Below are 6960 nucleotides of genomic sequence, written 5' to 3' on the forward strand. Positions count from 1 at the left end.
ATGAAAGATAATGCGTGTAAAATGCTCAAGCACGGGGCCCACCGCCCAGCAATCGCTCGGGAAGTGCTAACCAATGTTCTTACTACAAACCAAACACAGACACAAACACATGTTTACAATAACACAGTGAACCTCGGGTCGGGTCAGTCACGGAGCACCACTGCCCTGGAGAGAGCACAGGGTAGGCCAGAGTCAGGGAGCACCCCTCTCCCCCAGGTATGCCTTGAGCACTGTTTATTGCGGTTGCGGGAACAGAATGGGGAAGGGCCTTGCTGTTGTGGCATGTGCTGGGAGTGGGGAGGCCCAGGTGCAGACTTAGTAGGTGCCGGGGTACCTGTGAAGTCCTCAGAGATACGCTTGTCCCAGCCCAGATTGGGCTCACCTGTCCTTCCTGCTGCAGCTCTCCCCAGCTCCTTCCTGGCCCCAAAGTGCCTGTAATGACATTTATTTATAGTTTGTCCAACGTGAGGATCATCTTCGAGTTCATGGCTGGCTGCATCTCTAGGACTTAGCGTGCACTTGGCACATAGTAGGTCTCAACAAATATTTGTTTAATAGATCAATAAGATGCGTGGGAAGCATCTCTCGGGTCGTGATTTTTAATCTTTCTGAATCCCCGACTTCTTTGAAAAACTGAAACTTCTGGGTCCCTCCCCCAGCAATGCACCCAAAGTGGAACGTGTCATTTGAGGGATTTCTTGGACCCCTCGATCCCCAGGTCACCCATAAAGCTCAGCTTAGGATCTCTCTGTCTTGTGGGAGGGGAGGTCCCTGAGATCCCAGGGAGCCGGTGGGGAAGACAGTACCAAGAGGCACCCTGGGGCTCACACACGACAGACTGGCGAGGACTGGTGTGAATGGACCTCTTTTCTTGTACCTTCTGCTCTCCGGAAGGAAAGGAAGCGAGTCTGAGGCGATCTGGCGGGAGGGGGAGAGCGCGGGGCGCACAGGCCCGGGAGGAGAGGTAAAAGGCGAGAAGATGCGAGAACCGGAGAAGAGAAGGGGGCGTGATGGAGAGGCTCCGGCCCGCGGAGGGACGCGCGGGCGAGCCGGGGGCGGGAGGGGGGGGAGACAAAGAGCGAGCGCGCAGCGAGCGGGCGCAGAGGCGGCGGGAGGGAGAGGGGCCGAGGCCGGCCCGGCCCGGCCGCCCGAGCTGTCTGATTTTCTGTCAGCTCGCCGCTGATTAACGGGCCGCCTTCCAGCTCCGAGCGCGCCGCCCCGCGTTCCTGGCAACGGCGCGCGCGGCTTCCTGGCGGAGGCGGGGCCTGCGGAAAGGTTACATTTGCACAAAGTGCCGCGGCGCCCGCGGCCCGGAGGGGCTGCGGGGCGGGGAGCGCGGCGCGGGGAGCGGGGAGCGCGGCGCGGGGCGGCTGGCGAGCCGGGCCGGGGGAGAGAAAGGGCGGCGGCGCTCGGCGCTGCCTGGGTAATGGAAAAATTCCTCTGGGGGCCAGGCAGAAAAATATCAGGTTACACGCCGGCAGCACACGCGGCCCCTCGGAGGGGAGCCTCCTGCCGCCGTCCGCCGCGGGGCAGCCTGGCCGAGGGGTGCCCCTGATCCGCGCGCCCCAGCCCGTGCGCCTCAGTGCCCGCGCCCCAGCCTGCGTGCTCCAGCCCGTACACCCCAGCCCCTGCGCCCCAGCCCCTGCGCCCCAGCCTGCGTGCTCCAGCCCGTACACCCCAGCCCCTGCACCCCAGTCCCTGCGCCCCAGCCTGCGTGCTCCAGCCGGTACACCCCAGCCCCTGCACCCCAGTCCCTGCGCCCCAGCCCGTGAGTCACACCACTGAGCAGCTCTGATCCTCGCGCCCCAGCCTGTGCTCTTTGGGTCCTCGCCTCGCTTTCGCAGCTCCCCTTCTGGTGAAAGGGCCCCGTTTCCCCAAATCTTAGTGTCCGGGCCTCCCCTCTGACTGTCCCCCTCTCCCCACCAAGGCCCGGTGTATGGCTGGCACCAGATCCTGCCGTCAGGGCTGGCCAGATAGGTCGCATTCGCTCTGACTGGGAAGGCGGGCTGCCACTGGCATCTGTCCCCGCCTTCCCTCGTGCCTCGCCGCTTCTGTTCAGCTCTCTCGAAGGACTGGGCTGTTGCCTCCAGCATTACGTGGTGTAAACAGTGTCCCTCCGCCCCCCGCCCCTGCATTGCGTCATTCCCCTGCTCCCAGACCATCTGCGGCTCCCTATTACGGCTTCTGCATTGTAGTTTACACCCTTGGGTCTTGCCCGGCACCGGGGGTGGGGTGTGATGTCAAAACTCGCCAGCACCTGCGGTCTCCGCTGTCTGGTTGGGGCTGGGAGTTGAAGGGCTTCTGACGGACACCCATCTACCCTGTGAGTTTTTCTCTCCCTCTCTCCTTCTGTCTCGGATGTCTCTGTCTCTCTCGCATTGACCTGGTTCTGTCAGTAGACACCGTATTCAGGCTGGGCCTTGCACGGGGCCTGGAGGAAGCCCGGGCTGAACCGGAAGCGGCCCCTGCCCTCAGGGAGCTCAGACCCCGGCAGGCAGAGTGGAGACCGCCCAGGGAGGAGGTTAAGAGCTGAACCGTGTAGTCTGGTAGATTTGAGTTTAAATTCTGCTCGTCCATATCCTGGCTGTGTGTGTCCTTGAGCAAATGACTCTCTGAACCTCAGTTTGCCCAGCCGTCAAGCAGGGATGGAATAACAGCAAGGGCCACTCACGGGGCTTGGCTGGCGGATTTAAAGAGACAGCCTCAGCAGCTCTTGGCACGCTGCACAGTGGCACTTGCTCAGCGAAATATTTTATTACTATTAGGGCTAAAAGGAAGGCCACAAATAATCAGGGCCAGGATCCTGCGTGGCAAGAATCTCAACAGAAGAAGCCTAAGCAAAGGGCTCAGAAGGCAGGATGTTTAGGGTGGGGCTGCTGGGTGGATCCTGGCACTCCAGGTGTGAACACATCTAAAGATCCCAAGCCTGTCTTCCCTAAGGCACGCCCACACTTCGATCCACCAAGGTCAAGTTCTCCTTTAATTGGGCCTGGGGAAGCCTGATTCCTTGGCTGGGGCGGGGGTGGGGTGCTGTAACCCTGGAGGGCACCACCCTCCACCTGGCTGGGACAGCTTTTCTCTGAATTATCACAGCAGCAGGTAGGACCTGGCTTCTGTGAGCCCAGTAGGGACAGACCAGGGGAAGGGAGGGAGGGAGGTCCCCTCCAGAGATTAATCATGCCCTCGAAGAAGCTTTGAGCCCATGGGGTCCGGGGCGTCTCAGAAAATGATCCAAGGGCAAATGGGGAAGAGAGAGGGGGGTCGAGAACATCCAGAGCTCACTGCTGCCTTGGTGTCACTTCTGGGGCCTCGGGAACTGGTTTGCGATCCACAGGGGTGCTGGCTCTGCTTCTGAGCTGGCATCTTGCTCCAGGCCAGTGTGGTGGCCTTGACACCCACCCACCCCCGCCGGCCCCCAGCTCTCGGCCAACCACAAAGTGACAGTTGGCACTGAGTGATCACTTAGCACCTGCCATGAGGGGGCAGGTACGGTCTCCCAGCAATCCTAGGAAGTGAGTATCTGTTGTTAGTTCTTAAAGATGAGGAGGCTGAAGGTCAGAGATCTTAGCTGCTTGTCAGTACTCCGTCATGGGTGAAGCTGGAACCCGAGGCCAGCCTTGCCAGACACCAAGGTCTGACCTCAGTTTTAGCTAAGTGCCCTGAGCCACTTCCACTGGTGGACCCAAGAAACCAGCAGCAAGGGGTGAAAAATGCCAGTCTAGCTGTCAGGCTGCCTCTGGCACTGTACCCATTTTATAGATGAGCCCGGAGGGGCTCTGCTTTGGAGACTTGCCCAAGGCCCTCTTGCTAAGGAGTGGAGTCCATAAGGAAGAGGAAATCTTAGCCTATGGGAGCTGGAAGGGGTCTTGGAGCTCTTCTAATCCAAAGCTCATCTTCCAGACAGGGAAACTGTGGCGCAAAGAGGACCCAGGCCTGCCCACCCACTGAAGCATCATCTTGGGCTATGCGCCCCTCCCCAGGGAAGCTATGACCCTGACCCTGTGAGTTCCATGGAGCATTCGCGAGGAAATGGAACGTGGAACTGGGTAGAACAATGAAATAAAAGGGACCAGGCTCTCCTCCAGAGTCCCAAGCGAGAACTCCCTTGACTCTGGCCAAGATTTCCAGCTGGAATTCTCCAGGGGAGGGAGGAGGAAGCGTGTAGGGGAGGGGAAGAATGCAGCCTGAGTGAGCCAAGGTCACAGCCTTTCTCCTGGGTCTTCCCAAGTCCCAGAGCTGATTTGCCCTCCCTGGCCCTATGGAGGGTATAGTGGGGGCAGGGCAGAGGAATGGAGGGGTTCTGGAGCCCTTGGGAGTGAGGGCTTCCATTGGTGTCCCTGCTAGTTAGGAGTCCCTTGAAAACAGGGAGAGAAGAATCTTCCCGCATCCTTTCTCCCTCCATTTACTCACCCCGCTCCCTCCCCTCCAGCAATCTAGAGGTGCTTGGCAGAAGCCCCTGCAGCCACACACAACTCCTCACTTTCACACCTGAAAAATGTGGGTGCTGCTCACCTCTCTAGGTCCTTGGGTCCAGAAGGGGGGAGGGCAACAGTCTGTGATGCTAACAACAGTGAGTGACCGGGAACCTAACGTTCTGATTAAGTGAGTCTAACATCCTGCCCACGTTCACTTTACCAAGATTTATTAGGCTCCTGGTTGGGGCAGGCAGCCCCGTGCAGGGACCAGGGTGCGGCCAGGAGTAAGGGAGACCCATGCCGGCCCTCATGGAGCTCCCAAGTGCAAGTTTCACGTCTCAGCCGGAAGAGTCAAAAAGAGTCTCCGAGCACCTTATTCACACCAGAGTGGTTCTACGAGACCCGTGATTTTTCTGGAAGGAGGAAGGAGGAAAGAAGGTGTGTGGAGAGAGGCGGGGTCACACCAGGGCACTAATTTTCATGTACACTTTGAGCGAATTTAATCTTCTTGGATTTATCACACCTATGAATACAAATGTCTTAAAATACCACTGCTAACAGAATAATAGCACTTGTCCCTTTCAGCGGGCCTGTTCACCCAAGCATCTCCAATGCTCTGTGAACATTAATTAATTAAGCCCCAATTAAATAGTTATCATTGACTGAAAATGTATTTACTGCACACATGCAACTGGCTACTGGTTTACTGATGTGACTTAACCCCTGCTGTCACTGCACTTGAAATATATGACCCGAGGGCATTAGAAGCTCGGGTTCTTCTCTGGCTGTGTGCACAGAGCAGCTGGGGAGACTGTCTGCTGGGTACATCAATTCTAAGCACTCTGAATGGGCCCTCAGGTCTTGTCCATTCTCTGCCCTACTACTTCCTTCCATGCTGGGAGCTTACGGAGACAGATCACGCATGCCAGACTCTTCCAGAAGAAAGGTTCTAGGTCAGCAGTAGCCTGGTTACCATTCCCACCATGTAAGTCTTACCATTCTCCTTTCTCATTTTTTGGGGGGGGGAGGGGCAGAGGGAGATGGAGAGAGAGAGAATCCCAACCAGGCTCCATGCCCAGCGCAGAGCCCAATGTGGGGCTAGATCCCAAGTCCCTGAGATCATGACCTCAGGGTCGGATGCTCAACCGACTAAGCTACCCAGGCGCCCCTTCTCCTTTCTCATATGAAGAGTGAGCCCTTGAGGTCCCTTTCAACTCCAAATTCAGTAATCCCCTGGAGTCTCCTGTCCAGTGCTTTAGGGGTCCTTCTCTTCTCTGCCTTCTACTAGAGGACATTTGCCCCTGGAAGAAGCGCCGCTTGGCCAAGTTCTGTGTTGACATCGGGCTGGGGTGGGGGATGAAGGAGATGCACCATATAGCGAGCAAGAGCCTGCTGTGTGTCAGGCAGGAGCTGAGCCATCGGCAAATTGAAATTTCTCATTCGCGTGCCCCCCAGGGAACTAGGGGACTGGATGTCGGGTGGTCTGCGATTCTCTTGGCCATCCCAGTGCAGACCAGTGGACAGGAGCAGAAGCCCCCACTCCAGGACTGGAATGATGTGGTGCCAAGAAAGGACCGACTGGTAGTAAGGGGCCCTCTTGAGGCACTTGAGAAGGAGATAGAAGGGAAGTTTGTTTTTCACAGTGGCCCCGGATGTGGAATTTGGACGAGCACATATGTACAGGTGAGTACTGGGACTGGGTGAGACATGGTGCCACTCCTGCGGGATTTCCTGAGGCTTCTATTTCTTGAAATATATCGCGACATGGGGCACCTCCATTTGCGTTACATAAATGACAGAAACCCCACTGAATTTGCTTAGGAAAAAAGGAGAACTATGAGCTCGCATGAGAAACCAAACGGCGACAAGGGCAAGAGTGGAGCAGACCTCAGTGAGGACTGGGACACGGGAGTCAAATTCTTCTAGATCTCTAGCTATTCCTGCCCTATTGCCTTTGCCTGTGAGGAACGGCTCACACTGCACAGGGGGCTTGGGGGGAGGTTGAGAGGTGGCGAGGGGTGCTTTTTAAAACAAGGATTTATTTTCTTTCATGGCCGTTGATTTATTTAGTTTTTCTGAGTAAACTTTGATCACCTATATTTTCCTAGAAATTCTCTATTTCATATATTTTCATATATAGTAATATAAAATCGCTCATGGTATTCTCTTGTGAGTCTTAAAACTTCAACTGTACTTGTTGTTCTTACCTTCCTTTCATTCTTAATATTAGATATGTGTGCCTTTATTCTTCTTTTCCTTGATTAATCTTGCTGGATGGTTGTCTGTTTTATTGTCTTTTCAAAGAAAGGCTTTTGTTGATCATTTCTGTGATGGTCGATGTCCTTTTCATTTATGCTCTTATCTTTACTGTTTACTTCCTTCCAGTTTTTTTTTTTAAGCTTCTTTAGTTAGTTGAAAGCTTTACTCATGTATGTTTAAGTCATTCCTGTTTTAGAGTAAATGCACTTAAGACTATATATTTCTCTATAAATGTCAGTGTAGTTCCAATCTACAAATTTAATTTTGCATTTATCTTTTTAAGCTC

General features: G+C 55.3%; 1 long non-coding RNA gene across 1 annotated transcript; it reads left to right on the plus strand.

The window, feature by feature from the left end:
- Positions 1-2224: 2224 nt before the first annotated feature.
- Positions 2225-6204, plus strand: LOC113935058. Its single transcript, XR_003523882.1, has 4 exons — positions 2225-2323; positions 4640-4853; positions 5274-5400; positions 5871-6204. It is a non-coding gene; the product is annotated as an uncharacterized LOC113935058 (long non-coding RNA).
- The last annotated feature ends 756 nt before the right edge of the window (positions 6205-6960 follow it).

Source organism: Zalophus californianus, chromosome 13, assembly GCF_009762305.2.
Source record: "Zalophus californianus isolate mZalCal1 chromosome 13, mZalCal1.pri.v2, whole genome shotgun sequence".
Taxonomy (NCBI): domain Eukaryota; kingdom Metazoa; phylum Chordata; class Mammalia; order Carnivora; family Otariidae; genus Zalophus; species Zalophus californianus.